We start from the raw sequence: 15413 nt of genomic DNA on the forward strand, positions 1-15413 counted from the left end.
CCCCCAGCAGAGCACACAACACCTTAGGACACTCCATCCTGTCCTCTCTGCTCACCACCACCCAGGAATTGGCTGATGCCATCCCCACTGTCTCTCTCCCCTCAGGAAGCACTATCTACACAGCAGAATTCACAGATGCCAATGCCATGTACAGTTCTCCCAGATTTCCACCTTTTGTCCATCAGTCAAGAGAAGGAGGGGGGGATTGAATGTGCAGTGTGTCGGCACGGGGGGACAGCCAGAGCCGACCACTACGCCGCTTTTCTGTTTTGTAATTTTGTGACTAGGAGTGAACCACATCCATAAATGTCGACTGGTCCAGAGGCAAAAGGGCCTTGCCTTGCATTCTCCGCGAACGCATAGGCATGGTCAATTGGAGATTCCCAAAACTTACTTTGTATGATTGGAAACCGATACATGATAGGATAAACAAAATGCTTCTCTCTGGTTTTAGTCTGTGCAGCAATGAAACAATCAGATTAAACAGAGTGTGCGACGTTACTTTTCGTTAATGAAAAAATAGTCGTTTCATGTTTATTTAAGTGTCCTTCTTTCATTTGGATTGTATGAAACAACTCGGGAGTTATTGTTATGATTACTCTATTATCGAATCCTCAACTCGTTCACTTCTTATTTTGGGAACATTTTGACATGTTGCTTTTAGCCGTTGATACTGTTGAAGTCACTTTTTGTAATGTAGGGTGCTCTGAACAAGTTAAACTTTGATACAGGACAAATGTATTTCCCACAAGCTATACTGTAGTAGCTTTAAAAGTATACAATATCACACCATATGCATGTGGCACGTATTTGTTCAACTTAAGAAAAAACAGGACATTTGATTGCTGGTTGCCTTATGTTAAAGGCCAACAATGACACCAGAAAACTGAAAGTTCCTTCACCTCCCCCCATAGAACTGTCTAATCTACATAAACACAGTGGGATGTAACACCTAGCCTAGACTTTGTGAGAAGTATGGACCTGCGTCGCATTAAATTGGCTGCAATGGAATATACAGTAGTAGGCAAAAGTTAATTTCAAGCTGAAAAGAAAAGACTCAACATGTCCCCTCTATATATTTTCCATTTAGACCATCCAATGTCATTTATTATTAATAGCTTCCGTATCCCATTAAAATCAGAAAGTTTCTTACACGTGTAAATCCAACTATTTTCTAAATCGCTTTATCCAGGACAGGTAACAGTTTCACCAATACTATTTGGTAACTTTTTACGATTGTCAGACTTCAGAATGCTTCAACTGATGCTTAAAGATATGACATAATGCGCACTGTGTTAAAGAGCTATTGAGCACAGAACATCTTTTCGCCTGTGAAAAGATTTGCACGTGCAGTTTATTCTTATCTGTGTGAAAACAGGAAATATCTATGGAGTTTCAGAAAGTAAACAGAGGTATAGAACACCCTATCTCAGATGTTTAATAAATTCAAGTTTGTGAAAACAGTGACAAATCACCCCAAACAAAATACAATTTTAGAATACAAGCAGTTTGAAATTATTAGTTGTTGTTATTAATAAATCACTTAACTTTGAACATGTTGTGATGTTTAGAAATAGCAACAAATCAATATAATTTACTATTTTAGTTTTTCAAAGAAATGTTTTTGTTGAAGGAAAACTCATGCCAGGAGCTAGGTTCAAACAAAGCTATAGCTGAAAAGGGCAGGCAAAATGGGCGAATGAGACAAATTGATGCAGATGTTTAGAAAGAAAGTGGACTACAGTAATATTTTGAGCTTACAGCCTATCCAATGTTATTCATTATTAATCTTTCATATCACATTAAAATGAATGTTTTTTTTTAATGTAAGAGGCAATACACAATTTGTGTCCTCTATAACACTTCAGTGTACTTTTTAACCAGTTTAATGTTTAACAATGCAATACAAAGCTTAAACTTATTAAATTGGATATACCGTTTAGACTGTTTAATTCTGTAATGGACAAAAGATTGTCCCTCAGCATTGACAGGGATTCAAAACCAAGTGTTTTCTGGCAAGAGCCCAAATGCTGCACATGAGAGCTTTCATAGCTCCACCTGGTGGTTTTACAAGATATTCCACCCTACTTCGATACATCATGCGGTATCCTACAGTTCTTTGCGGAACGAGCACTGCGATTTACTGCAGCATACCTTGCACATTTTGAATGGTTGGATCTGTAGTTCTACTCAGTTTGGTGAATTCTTGATAAACCAAACTGGTGCCCTCCCTCTAACTCACCATTCCTCCCTTATGGTAGTGTATGCAGAGAAACCCATAGGGTCAAATGCAATGGACTTCCCGAGTTAAAACACAGCCGCGTACTAATTTAGTATGGTACATTCTGGAGATCATCTCCCGCTCCGAGTTCAATTTCAGCAAAAAACATGTGGAACAAAGTTGGAGCTCAGCTAAACTTGTTTAATCCGGTTCCAAGGGCTCGGCCTTGTTGTACTAATTAGCCCGAACTGGAGAGGACTGTACATCAGAACATTTCTGATTAGTAGAATAATATGTAGGTCACGTTAATATTCAATTACTTTTCTGTTTCTCATTTAAATTCAAACTAAATTTCCTAACAAATCAGTTCGTTTTTAATTTAAGAATTGCATTTAGGCTACAATTCACCTGATGAGGCTACATAGTTATTAATGAGATACCTTATTATAATTAGTCATGAAACAAATGAGAATCGCAGCTGTGCATTTGAAATTAAACACTACTGTATAATTGCAGCATTAATTTTCTTTAACACTCCAGATGAATAAGCAGACATCATTATAGCTAAATCGTTACAAAAGACACCGACTAATAACCAGTAAAGTTAAGTTTTATTTTTAACAGAACTGGAAATTAAACTTATAAAAATACTTGAGCAAAAAAAAAAACAACAACAATTGTTCCTCTGACCTTCTAAGCATTTTTTTTAAAGCAATACATTTCTTTAGCAGGGTGTGCCTTGTGCTTACTTTTCAGAATTTTGATTTTCTCTCTCTCCTGTGTCAGCTCAGATTAAGCTCTTTAATCAGTTCCAACATCTTCCTTTCAAAGTGGGGAAGTGCTTGCTGGCGTGTTGTTTTGCTAACTCATGCTTATCCTTTATGACAGTATCTTCTGACACCTGTGCACAATCCAACAACATTACAAGACCAGCACTATAACAGGAGTCATAAAAACACAAGAAGCCACATTGAACGAGCTTTCAGAATTCTAAAACAACGCTTTGCTTGTCTGTCATTTGGTTTGCATACCAGTCCATCAAGAGCTAGCACAACTCTGGCTGTTTCAACACAGTCATTGGATCACAGCCACAGGACAGAAAAGAGACTGTAAACCATCATATATCACTTAAGATGCTTAAGAGTTTTTTCCTTTAACATGCTTGGGTGCCACCTATTTCCTCCTCATCCCTGCTTTCCTCCGATAACCACAAATACGGAGACCCATCACTAAAATATTTAACAAATCTATCCAGTTGACTCCTCAATTTTATAGAACACATTAAAGCCTCACGCTACATTTATATAAATAATAGCTTAAGTTCTGTTCTCTTCACTCCCCAGCACCTTAAACTTCACAGCTACTAGTAATGATCAACATTCAACATAATTAGTAAATGTCACTTTTGTAAATACACACATTAATCAACTTCATTATGAATAAATGTGGTATGAGTGTTAAGCAACTTTAATTAAATATTACAATGTTTTCAAGCGACGGATGCATAAATTCAGTACGTGGTAACTATTATTTCCACTACTGTATATTCTGGAGCCTTCGAATGCAGTTCTTCATTACACCAAGTACGGTACTAAGTTGCTCAAGCCATATTAAGAGGTGGTTTAAAATAAGTCACTAGTTTAGTCACTTCTAGAGGGCAACAACTATTATTTTGTGTTCGTTGCAATTGAGAACAGGTTTAGTACGGTGCTGCGGACTAAGCACAGCAGTAACCTTCGTTGCAATTGGACTTAAGGTGGAGCACAACTTCAGACCACAGCTGCGTACTAAACACAGGTTGATTTCCGGTGAATACTTCACTTCTAGTTTGTTGAAATTAACCCCTAGACTTTGCCCTACTGAGGTCTAACTCAAGCTCAAGCAGAGACAACCCTTTAATGGCTTTCATAACTTCCATTAGTCTCTACCTCTGTCTTCCCTAACTCATTCTTGATCTTTCAAAACTGAATTTAACTGAAATTCAGCCCACTGATACGGTTTCTGAGAAAAAAAAAATATAACAAACGCTACTCCCGACAGCCTGAAAAAAAAACACAGACTCCTATAGCCTCAACTGAGCAAAAGAGTCCGTTTCTGCACCTTCTGAAATATTATTTAAAAATACTACCCTTTCTGAATCACCAGCACTGGCTGGAGACACTGTATGTGTCCGGGCTCAGCGGTTATATAGGACAGGACTCAGCGCGCAGCAGGTGTGACTCATTGCTCTGCGCTGCCCGTGCGGAATGCACATCTCCTCCCTCTACACACCACCGCCTCGCTAAACCGCCTTCATACTGCCCAGCGGCAATAACATCTCCATTTATTACATTTATTCTTCCCTCTTAACCCAGAAAACTCCCGGGACGTTTCTTGAACCGGTAAAGCTCTCTCTGTTGGTGGTCACAAGTAGAAACAATGCACGAGCTGAAAGCAGGAAGTCAAGCAGTCCTCCCTCACTGTATATCTGGGTCCAGACTTCCGAAAACTCCTAAAAGTGAATTTCCAGAACGCCATATTAAAGTCTCCCATCCGTTCGTTTCAAATACATCAATTAGATGAGTTCGGGTACTTTTCTGATGTATTTTAATAGTTTGGCACTGTGCCTTGTTAAATATGTTACAAGCAAAGTTTATCAACTTCATCCGAGGTTTTGTGTGGATACAAAAACATTATATGATATCTATAACACACGTGAAGAGTGAATCTGAATTAATCAGAATGCCTCGCTGCACCAGAATTGTTATTTACGTATTTTAAAAATACATCTGGTGCATCTGAAGACAGAATAAAACCCAGAACTGTAAAAGGACGACAGACCATTAAACTGCAAAGGAACAAGTAATAGATTTATTCCATGCTGAAAAAATAATTGCAGAATAATTTTAGTTTCGGTGGTCTTTCTGATGTATGAGTTTGGAAAACCGTCTTTGAGAACACAAAATTCAGTGCTCGGTACCATCGAGGTGAAAGAGGGTCAAGGATGAGCGGGAAACTTTGTTAATAAGGAGACAAACACCACCCAACATCGGGCTCGAACCCACAACCCTGAGCTTAAGAGTCTCATGCTCTACTGAGCTAGCCAGGCACCATTGTTTTCAAAGACAGTTTTCCAAACTCATACATCAGAAAGACCACCGAAACTAAAATTATTCTGCAGCTAGGATCACACATTCTCCCTTCCCTTAACGACAGACTACTGTTCTTTTCAAATTTTCTCCATTTGAAGAAATTCATTCATAGCTGAATGAATTTAGTTTCATGGAAGTTTCATTTCATAGCTCTCTGCACCCATTCTGACTTCACACCTCTTGATTGGCCTCTCTTTCTGTCCCCTGCTCCCGCCTCTCACTCCTCCTCCCTCCCAACCTTTGTTCTCCCGCTACTTTACCTTTGCCTACTGCCCTGTCTCTCTCACACCTGAAGAAGGCTCCACGGCCGAAACGTTGTGTTCTCTTCTTCTTTTTTTCAGCATGGAATAAACCTTTTACTTGTTCCTTTGCAGCCTACGCATGCTGGCGCAGCTACCCACCTGAACTAAGACCATTAAACTGTCTGGTGATATTGCTGCACGGGTCGCAAGATCACAATAGAACACGTTATTGTAAAAAAATGTTAACATTCGTGAATGAGTTTTTTTTTAATTATACCAAATGTCCGTTAAATAATGATGTTTTTCAGACCATAAACACTATTATATGAAAAAAAACATTTACTATATATCCATTTAACTTGTTTTTTTTTTTAAAAAACATTACAATAAGGTAGATGAAAATTGTTCAGGGCTCTTGTATTAAATATACTGTACCAGCCTTTTTACTCATGTGTCAGAAATAAAGTGTATAAAATTCGCTAAATCAAACAAAACACAAACGCTACGAAAAAGAAAAAAATGTGTTTATCCTGCAATTTTATCTCGTTGAAACGTTTTTTTTTTCTCTGTGGCACTAACGGGCTAACGGTTAGGATTCCTGGTTTCCTGATTACATAGAAATGTGTCTCTCTTCCCTTACGATGTCCAAATGATCAGTTCAGTGTAGAAAAGAGCACCGTAAAACCCCGTCAGGCGTGCAAAACGTAAAAATGAAAGAGATCGCTTTGTTTCTGCCCGCTTTCTCACTGAAGCCCTTTGGTGTGTTAATAGAAGGTTATAACCGCTACACCGCGCGATGTGGGGAGGGGTGACTTACAAGCAGAGTTGACCTTTGAGAAAAGACTCGTCTCGGGAATATATTTCCACATTTTGAAGAGAATTTCTCCTTTTCTGTAGCCTGATTTCCAGTATTGCTAGAGAGCTGTAGAATCTGGAATAACTTATCCAGCTCTGGGAACAGTGTGTAGATGACAGGTTTGTGACTTTCTCATGAGCACGGTATATGAATCCATCATATTAAAGACACTGTGAGCATTTGAATAAAATTAAGGATAGTTTGTCCCAGCTCGACGCGATGGTATAGTGGTCAGTACTTTGTGCTGTGACCGCAATACCCGCGCTTTGAATCCGGGTGACAGCAGCCCAAGACAAGAGAGTTTCCTTCGTCTATGTTATTTCAGTGAAGGGGGGCATGCGTGTACAGCGAGCGATCATCGAGCTGATGTGTTGCCCCATATAAGCAATGTGAACCAACACTGCTTTACAAAGGAGCACGGTCTGATCTTATAGTTGATAATCTGGAGACCAGACCTCTTCTCTGACGAGAAGAAAAGGTCAGGAGCCGCAGTATTTAATGTAAATAAGAGATTTCATTTTTTTTCTGTGGCGCAGCTAGTACCAAACACGTAATCTCGGGGTTGTGAATTCGAGCTCCATGCTGGTAAGAAATCATATAAGTTATGATAAATTTACTTTTTTAAATAAAAAGTAATATTATAAAACTTTCTCGATACCAGTTTGCAGGTGACATGTTCTTTATAAAAATAATCTTTAGTATGGGATCAATAACCGCGCCTGAACAAATATCGGAAAGAATCGCCTGTCACTAAGGTATTTAAGTAAAGTAGAGATATAATCAGAAAACCTACATATAGGAAATGTTAGTTACTTTGTATGTGCTTTAGCGTTTTCTTTTATATACCGAAAAAAAGGTTCAAGGCGTTCTAGTCGCTGTACTCCTCGTAGATAATCTTAACGAAATCACAATACAGTACAGGACACGCAGTGAGGAGCTCACGCAACGAATAGTCTTGAACATGCCAAGCGTAAAGGCACACTGCACATCTGCGAAACATCACATCCTAGTTTAGTTACAGTGAGATTATAGACTGGAAGCTAGGAAGTCTCAGATCACTTTTTTATTAAAAGTTCAAGCAAACACAAATACCTTTGTAAGAGACATTTCAGAATCCCAGTCAAATCCAGTACGATTGCTGGATCCCTCGAATTCGGCAATATCACAGATCTGCAGTCCACGATTAGAATACTTCAGGTGCGTTGTGTAAGACATACCGCCCAGAGCATTTCTAAGACAGGAAATACATTTTCGTTACGAAATGAGATATACTGTACGTAGAGTGAAATGGTCTGGTACGAGTCCTAAGTTTGAATAGTTCAAAAAAGACGAAAAGGGTTAATTACAGACTCTTTTGAAATATAAGAACATTAAAGCTGCGCGGACCTTATCTTCATTTACCTAGTTTAATCGTTTTCAGAAAGTATAATTATATTATTTTATGTACTCCTGACGATTCTACTGATGTTATAAGTGCTCTTGTTTATATTGAATCTATTTTGTTGTTCAAATAAAAAGTAAAAAAAAAACTTCCCAGATGCGGCTGCTGTAAAAATAAAATGATATCAAAGGCGTTGTACGTAGAGTTCTGAAGCCTGTTCCACAGAAGAACTAGCTGAGATGAAAAGTTCGATATTCTACTGACAGGGCTATTATCATCAACTCAGTTTCTTTCTGAAACAACATTTTTCAAGAAAAACTTACACAAAAATTTCACAATTTGAAATAAAATGCTTGCTTAAAAGTGCAGATAATTTTTTCCCAAAAACTGGGTAAAACCGACCCGTTGGAGTCTCTGTGGTACCATTGGTCAGTGCAGGCAGGTCGGTACTAAAATGATAGTAAGGTGTTGGTTCAAGCACATCTAGGCACGCCTTTCTCACTGTTCCATCGTGAACATCATCTAGAGAAAAAGTGGCATGTACTGTTTAGTACATTATTGACCTTAATAATTAATAATTTGAGGGAATACAAATGCTTTGCATGTATCGAATTACAGCACGTAACAACTGACTACCTGAGTCGATACCACCGGGCAATTTCCAATAACGACCAACATCAGAAACTTCAAGAAAAACAAGATTCCATATCTTGGAATGTAGGGCGGGAGAATTCATTTATAATCCTGTTGCATCTTGAGCTAAACTCAAGAGGGCACAAGCCCTAGAACCCGAATCCGTTACAATAACAAAAGGACAGACATTGAAATATGGGCTATTTCGAAGTAGCAAATGTGAGATATAAAGTCGGAATTCTGAGTTGCTAAGTCGCAATTCTGAGATACCATAGCGGTTTTTTTTTTTTACTCCCTGGCGGAAACGGGCTTCCATAGAAATCCGGGTTGTGAATAACAACTGTCACTACACACGATTGAGTTCTTGAGGCTGGCACCTAAGACCACTCAGCCATCCTGACAAGCAGTGGATGATGCCCGTTACTTTGTCAAAGGATTATTAACTACTTTTCTTTTCTTATTATTACAGAGATTTCTACATTGCAAGACAATTGACGATTTAGATAAAGGTATATCGTGGCACGCAAACCAGGCATGGAGGGGGTTTGAACCCGCGCTCTTCGGTTTACAAAACCGATGCCTTACCACTTGGCCACCGCACACAGTTTAGCTTTTTTTTCCCATCAAGGCTAATACATTTTGAAAAAAAAAATCTGTGCGCAAATTGCAATGGCAGGAGAAGTAAAGAATATAGTTCTTCTGTGGAGCTGGCTTCAGACTCTGCTTATAGCGCCCGTCAAATAAAATAGATATTTTATTTTTACAGGAAGACGCATTCCGAAAGGTATCTCTGCAGTTTTAGAAAAGTTTTGAATGGTATATTTTATACAACGCACAAACCGTATTCTAATTGCAGACTGCAGATCTGTGCAGCAATCCTACTACATTTCACTGTGATTCTGAAATACTTCTAGCAAACATATTCAGGTTTCCTTGAACTTTAATAAAAAACTACTTCGCTTTCAATCTCTGGTGTTACTGTAAACTCGGACGTGATGTTCCGCAGATGTGCAGTGTGCCTTGTCTTATTCAAGTTTACTGGATTTGTGAAACGAAAATACAAACTGGACAGTTTCAGACACATGAAGACTCATAAATGTCACTACAAATGACAAATTTGTAGTGTAAATCCGCCGGGCTGATTTACGTGTCTGACCATCTCTCTCCTCCCTCTTCGGCAGTGAGCACTATTTTTTCATTTTCTTCCCTTGTAGTTTCCTCGCTCTTTTACTGTCCCTTTCTCCCACGGAGAGACGGAAAACATGCCGAAATCGTTTTCACCCTGTGTTTGTGCAACGTCAGTGTGTGAAGGGAGAGGAGTCTATGTGGCTCCAGTGGCGCAATCGGTCAGCGCACGGTACTTATACAGCAGTGCACAGCGGAGTCATGCCGAGGTTGTGAGTTCGAGCCTCACCTGGAGCAGTGTAGCCTGTCTTTAGCTACCGAAAGCAACCGTCCACTTTAGATACTGTTACTTATAGGTCGTCCTTAACACCTTATCTAACGGGATTGTAGCCTGTTATGTGTTTGCTGGAGATCCAGTCTAAATTAACATCAAAGGAACAGGTAAAGGTTTATTCCACGTCACACCCGAAGAAGGGTCCACGTTGTGTTTCCTTCTCCTTTCAGCATGGAATAAACCTATACTTTTTCCTTTGCAGCTGACGCAGGTCACTACTTAAATTCCCATCAGCTGTGGACCCCCAGCTGATCTCTACACAGACAGATGAGAGATATCTCATCTTCTTAGATGAGAGGTCTACTGGGACTAAGGGAGCACGATGGTGTACCGAAGACTTGAAAAAGCTCTCGCATTAGATTCTGTTTTTGTTGTTTCCCAGATTTGTTTTTAATGTTCTTTTTGTTTTGAAGTTGTTCCTTTAAGTATTTTTTTTATTTTATTTTCTGTAGTCATTAGACTACTACAGTGATTTACCTAGGTTCCCGGAAGGCTTCTCGCATCGTGGTTGTTGTGTTTTTGGGTTACAAGTATTTTTTGATAGGACCCCACGCATTACTGTGGGACTAGTTAACTTAAGTTCTTACATTGTACCTGAAATTACCACATAAACTACTACTCTGTTTTTCTTTTTTTTAAATAAAGGCACAAATGATGTTTTTTTTTCTTGCAGCTGATTGGCAATGACCCTACAACGGGTCATTGCAACGAACGTGGCTGCTGAAATTTGTCAGCAGCTCCATACTAAACCTGTTCTCAATTGCAACAAACCTAAAATAACATATGCTGCCCATTAGATGTTACCGATGTAGGAGACTAACTTAAACCACCTCTTCACAGGGTTTATGTAGTTCAGTAGAGGAACAGTCGATCGCATTTGAACTGTTCTGAATGTAGTGGAAATAATATAGTCACAAAGTAACGAACATACGCACCACTCGCTTGAAATATTTACTGTAGCTAAAATTGTTTTCTAGACACCACAACTATTCACAATGAATTTGATGAATACATGTCTTTATTAATAAAAGTGTAATTTATTAATAATTAAGATTAATGTATATCTTTATTAGTAGCTGTATTACCGGTAATGCATGTACAGTCCTTAATATGGGATAGTGAACTTTCAGGTATCCTTTGGAGGTAAAAAAACTGAAATGAAGGAAATACATATTTAAAGGGGGTGTAAGTCTTAAATGTGTTTTTTTACATCTGGGTGTTAACTGAATAGATTGTATTACTTATTGTGATTTGACACATGTCTCTCTCAGGAGACAGCAGAAAAATTGGGGAATTTGCAGGTACAGAAAATAACTTGAACTGAACAGGCAAATGTAAGGTTATGTTAAAGAAAAATAAACTTTGTCACCTTTTTCAACATGATTATTTAAGACAGTTTATCGGAACCGTATCTCTCCTCGATTCTGTGACTGTGGTCCAACAGTAACGGTGGTGAAACAAGCAGAATGTGCGGAAAGAATTGGAGACATAACGGGAGACTCATCCAGTCGATAGAAGGGTTGTGTACGCTGAGAAGTGTAGTTTAAAAGCTTAACGAGCCAGGGAGGAGTCAAACCTGCAATCTTCTGAGCCAAAGTCAAACACATTATCCATTGCACCACTGGCTCTGATACCCTAAAGCCACCACTGTGAGCTTTGTGCTGCTATTAGTAATACTGTAGCACTCCGGTGTTCACAACAGCCCCCCACCACCAGGAACTCAAACCCAGGCCTCCTGCATCACTCAACAGGGACCTAGCCTGTTGAGCTAAAGAGCAATCTCCCTTCAGTCCTGCGGCTGTGGCCCTGCTATTACAGGGAAGGGCAGTGACATCACCGCTCTGGTAAGCCGGCTCTTACACACTCAATGGTGGCCGTATGCGTTACACTCTCCCCCGCTTAACTCACCAACCTCAGCAAAGGGCTATCCCATCCCACTGCTGACACCAATGTAACGCTCCAGGGTTCACATGGGCATCCTCGCCACTGCCACATCAGGTCAGTCCCCCATCGTCAGGGACTCAAACCCAGACCTCTGGCATCACTCAACAGGAACCCAGCCTGTTGAACTAAAGGGAGACCGTCCCTAAGCTCAAGCGGCTGGGTCCCTGTTGAGCTATGGTGGCGGTCGCAGGGTTGAGTCCCCGACGGTGGGGGGCTGACTTAAGTGGCAATGGCAAGGGTGCCCACCTGAACCCCCAACCATTACAATACTATACATCGCTCCAGTCCAAATTTTCTCAATTAGATTCATGTGTTTTCTACTTGTATTTAGCTACTAGGTCTTTCGTTTGGTCTGTTTTAAAAATAGCATCTCAAATGATTTTATGTGTCATGCTGAAATTCACACACGGGGGATGTCACATGAAAGACAATCACAGATAAGATGTTGCATTTAAAAAGAAATCCAGAGTGGCAGTAGAAAACAAAGCCTTATACACGAGATGCAAGTGCTCTACCACTGAACTAAACTGATAGGCACTTTTGCCTGCAGCTCTTTAATTGAGTTAGGGAGAGTGAAGGGTCTACACAGTGTACAATTTAAAGGTTGAAGCAAGACAATCTGATGCAAGGAGAATTCACAAAACGAGCCTCTGCTTTAGCGTTTACTGAGCATTCAATGAACGTTTAAGTGAAAGACAAATTCACTATTTTCCCCTTTTGTTTAAAGAACACTTTTATCACGTTCTGCACTCCCGGTGTTTAACGGTGTTCTTTTCTACACTCCTGATTTGAGGATCCCCAGCTAAAATATTTTTTAAATACAACAAAATTCCAATATATTGAATAGTATTTATGTTTATATTTATATTCACTCGTGCCAAAAGCTTGTGTTCTCTGCATATATCAGGATGTGGAAAGAGGCCCAATCACATCTGGAGTAGATAGTATTTAGGTCAAAGCTAATTGAAAGTGCATCTCTGGGTGTGTTTGAATTACCTATGTGTTTGACTGAAGGACAAGCTCACGGTGCCATAAAAATTGACACTCGTCATCTTTTCTTCTACATTCACAGGTTTTACGCTAAAGACAAAAACATTTTTTTTTTCGTTTTCATGCCAGCTGGCACTAATTATTCTGCACTGACAGGGAAGATTAGTATTTTATCTATCACAATATGTGTGGAATTTGTTTTTAAAAAAGTTGTTCCAGAAATGAACACTTCCATTAAAGTTAAGGCAGACACCTGTTGCTGTCCACAACGACCAACTCTGCATGGCAAGAGAGGAAGAAAAGCACTGTGGTGATTTGAACCCAGAAACTTATTTACTAGACATGCACGTTAACCAGCTAAGCCACAGCACCGACAGAACGCTATCCTTTTACAGCCTCTTAGACACACCGCTCTGAGATACCTGCGTTCTGTGTGCGCTGAGCCTGCTCGCTGAGCAAGTGATGAGAAATGGCTTTTATCTGGTAATTTCAAGTCCAAGGAGCTCAATATGCTTTTTATGTTTGACATCTTCAAGGAAAATGGTGAAATCGCAGGTGGAAGAGGAAAATGATCCTTGAGTAGAGGAAAGATGACCATCTTGAGCACTAACTCATGTCAGGAGGCTAACTTCTGGGATGAGGTGGTGGAAAACACAGCCATTGTGCTCCAGGTGAAGCTTGTGTCGCAGGATGTGGGTCATTGAGGCAGTCACGGGCTGGGATTGATTGGGTTATGTTGATTTGTGTTACAGGGTGTGGGTCATTGAGGCAGTAACAGGCTGTGATTGATTAGGTTATGTTGATTTCCAGGATGGTGTCAATGTTGCCTCTCACTCAAGGGGGTGACTGCAGTTGTCCCAATTAATACAGGAACAGTCAGTAAAAACAGTCAAACCCAAGTCGTTCAGGGAGCAATTAGGTATCGAGACTTGGAGGTGTGAGGAGTCGCTGAGCCAGTTTTAGCCAGACCAAGGGGTGAACTGATAAGGTTCCATGACACCTAGCTCAGCACTCCAACACCCCTCAAACAACACAAGCTTCCTCCTGGAAAAATACTGGGCAGACCTGATTTTGACAGGGACAGTGGAAACCCCCCTGAAAGGGATTGGCTAAGGAGAGGGATAAAAAAGACCTGAGACAGAACAGAGGGGGCTCCTGATTCCCACTGGATCCTGGAGACGACACAGGCAGCACAAGGGAAGCTGCAGAGTGCAAGACCCCGGAGGAACTCTGCAGAGACTTCTAATACCTGGAGGCAAGGATCTACTGGTTCAGTAACTGACGACAATGAGAGACATTGGCATTGGAACAGAGGTACTGTACAGAGACTTTTAACACCTGAAGGTGAGGAACAAGGAAACTGGCACAGTTAGCCGATTCAAACTGAGAGGAATGTAATATAGTCACAGAGGATTTCTATTGTTACCTGAACAGAGACTGGGGAAATAGGACTGGGCGATACCCCTCTCCTCAAAGTGGGCCATCAGAGACTACAGGTACTAAGTAGAGACGATCGAGTAACCTCTCTTATGTATTTTACAGGAAAGACTGCTGCCCCTCTGTATTCATTTTGACCCTGGGAAGGACCTTTTGCTGCTGTGAATTCTGTTTTCGTTGTGTTTTTGGGTGACAGTGAATGTGAATGTAGTTGGAAAATAAAAAGGGCACTTATACAATACAAATGCTTGTCGCTGGTCTGTGTGTGCATTGGTGATTCTGGGAGACAAACAGAGCCTGTGGTAATGTAGAGGGGCCCTAGCACCCCGTTTGTATTGCTAGGTGGTGTAGATGTACACGAAGCAGGAACATCCCTCGCCCTTGGGTTCACCTTACTGTGACACCTTCTTCATCTATGTTTTTTGAGTGCACTGCAAATGATCTTAGTATCGAAATGCCGTCCCACATAACCGATCCAAACAAGCTGCTTTACAGAGGAGCACTGCCGGAGCTTATCGTTGGCAAACTGAAGAGCAGGCCGACCTCTTCTGTGACTCTTGAACACTAAATCTCAAGGTTGTGAATTCAAGCTCCACGCTGGCGGGAAATTCCATAGGTAATGATCACATTTTCTTGCATGCTAATCAAAAGAAATATTAAGAAACTTTTCCCGATACCAGTTTTTTAGAAAAGTAAAGGCACACGGCACATGTGTGCCACATCACGTCCGAGTTTAGTGACAACTACCTCAGAGATTGTAAGCTGGGTAGTTTCAGATTAGATCACTTTTTTTTTATCAAAGGTTCAAGCAAACCCGAATACTTTTGCAAGTGACATTTCAGAATCCTAGTCAAATCCAGTACGATTGCTGGATCCTTCGAATTCGACTGAACTATAGCACAGATCTGCAGTCCACCATTAGAATACTGTGGGTGTGTTGTATAAGCCATACCGCCCAAAATAGTTCTAAAACGGGAGATGCATCCTCATTTAGGAATGTGGTATAAAGTGAAATGGTCTGGGAAGAGTCCTACGTTTGAACAGTTCAAAATAGACGTAAAGGGGTATTTACGGACTCTTTCGAAATGTAAGAACAAGCTGTGCGGACCTTATCTTTAT

The 15413-nt window shown here is 40.3% G+C and overlaps 1 protein-coding gene and 1 non-coding gene across 2 annotated transcripts in view; one reads left to right on the top strand and one right to left on the bottom strand.

The window, feature by feature from the left end:
- LOC138242792 (zinc finger protein 271-like) overlaps positions 1 to 15413 on the bottom strand; it is a 781993-nt gene that overhangs the window by 695837 nt on the left and 70743 nt on the right. The window lies entirely within an intron of this gene.
- Positions 9793 to 9886, top strand: trnai-uau (transfer RNA isoleucine (anticodon UAU)). Its single transcript has 2 exons — positions 9793 to 9830; positions 9851 to 9886. It is a non-coding gene; the product is annotated as a tRNA-Ile (tRNA).

This window comes from Lepisosteus oculatus, chromosome 14 (assembly GCF_040954835.1).
Source record: "Lepisosteus oculatus isolate fLepOcu1 chromosome 14, fLepOcu1.hap2, whole genome shotgun sequence".
In the NCBI taxonomy this organism is placed as follows: Eukaryota; Metazoa; Chordata; class Actinopteri; order Semionotiformes; family Lepisosteidae; genus Lepisosteus; species Lepisosteus oculatus.